At 37.8% G+C, this 1,841-nt stretch overlaps 1 long non-coding RNA gene across 1 annotated transcript; it reads right to left on the bottom strand.

Annotated features, from left to right (window-relative positions):
• Positions 1 to 449: 449 nt before the first annotated feature.
• On the bottom strand, positions 450 to 1,584 carry LOC127623545 (uncharacterized). Its single transcript, XR_007968073.1, has 3 exons — positions 1,526 to 1,584; positions 1,318 to 1,426; positions 450 to 1,038 (listed from the first exon to the last, which is right to left on the bottom strand). It is a non-coding gene; the product is annotated as an uncharacterized LOC127623545 (long non-coding RNA).
• Positions 1,585 to 1,841: the final 257 nt, after the last annotated feature.

Genomic DNA, 1,841 nt, shown 5'->3' on the forward strand with positions numbered 1-1,841 from the left:
ACCCAACAAGCATGGCACAGTCATCAAGACGATGTTATTGTAGTGTTCCTTGTTGTTCCAATAACAAACAGAAAAGTCCGTATTTGAGTTTTCTTGGATGAACATTCATTACTGCAAGTAGCTGGGCTGGAAATAAAAAATGATCTATCTCTGTATATCTATATCTATCCTGTGTTTCTTTATAGCTATTAATGAGTGAATTAATGAATTAATGCTGTCGCATTCTATAAAAACTTTTGTAAATAGCTTGTCCTTAGTAGAATGCATTTGTACATCATTTACATTTAACTTGCATCTTTTTGTATTTACACATTTGGCAATGAATATATTTAAGGGAAAGGAAATACACAAATTAAAGCTTCCATTGTGGAACAAAGCAGAAACAAGGTTTGTAGCAATTTCTTGCAAACATACATTTAATAATTCAGTTAAGCATTGTACATGGAGCATAAGAAACAATGAGCAAAAAAAGCTGTACATACAGATATAAAAAGCATACTGTGTGTATATTCTGTATATATACACACACACATCTAAATTCAATTCTCATCAGTTTACAAATTTGGTCCATTTTGCATTGAAAGAAAAAAATGTATTTACAAGACTCCCCGCGAACATGGCATATTTCACGGAATCTGCTGGCTGTAAGTCGGGGTTTGCGTACCTGGGTCCACAGCTGGCATTCTGATTGCTGTCGGGTTTCTGCTTCAGTAGCAGCACAAATCTCGTGTGATACCTTTATGCTGTCCAAGTGGCAATGTTGCTTGTAGTTGGGCTCAAAATCTAGTGGAAACTTAAAGTTGTAACCGTCAACAGGCAACTGAGGAAATTCCGGGGCACCTGGATGCTTAATAATGTCTCTGCTTATTTCAGGAGGGCACTGATAAGAAAGCACAGATCCAAATGGCACAGGGCCAAATTTAGAGTCCACCAAAGTAAGGTTCTCAAGCCCGTGCAGCAATTTGCATATCCCCGGTTGTGGACGTATGTCTTTTAGTTTCTCTCCGCTGGCCATGACGTGACGATCTGGAAGAGGACCTGACAAAGTGAGATATGTCAAGTTTAATTTAGATTTAATTCTGTCACATGGCCTTTCAAACTATAACACAGTCACACTAATCACCTCCCTGTACATGTTTGTAATGCAAAATGTCCAAAATAACTCCTTTAATAACTCCTTTAATAGTGTTATGTTAAGCTGCCCCAAACTTTAATACTAAAATTGTATCATAAATTGTCAAACATAATTTCACAGAAGGCCTGTATATGTTAGAAATGCATTACAATGTTTGAATAGCTAGGGGCTCATTCACTCACCAGCATATGCTCTGTACAGTGTGCATTTCACACCAGTCCTGACCCTATTTTTTGTCCTTGCCACTGGTTTACACACCGCCATATCATTTGTAGCCTCTGGTGCAATTCCCTGTAATATAGTAATGAATCATAAACGATTAATTTACAAACAAGTCGATACAAACTGTTAGTCCAACATCACTAAGTATAACTAATATTAATATCTGACCTGTGTCCTTGGCCGGTGCCAGGTCTGCAGTGAGCTGGTGCACGACAGAGGCAATGGCACTGTCTTGAAGCCCATAGTACTGTAGTGAGCAGTTTGAAACAGAAGTGCCACCATGTGATTGCACAGGGCTTTCCTAGCTGAGCAAGAACATGACATGTGCTTCAGGTCCACAGGAACCTTTGCAGAATCAAGTGTAACCTGTTAACAGGGACATAAGTATTATTGCTGAACATTATATTATTTATTTTTTATTTTATCACACATAATCTGTCAGTCTTTTGTCCTCAAACAACCAAATACTGTTTTAAAAATATTT

The sequence above is a fragment of the Xyrauchen texanus genome, chromosome 30 (genome assembly GCF_025860055.1).
Source record: "Xyrauchen texanus isolate HMW12.3.18 chromosome 30, RBS_HiC_50CHRs, whole genome shotgun sequence".
Taxonomy (NCBI): Eukaryota; Metazoa; Chordata; class Actinopteri; order Cypriniformes; family Catostomidae; genus Xyrauchen; species Xyrauchen texanus.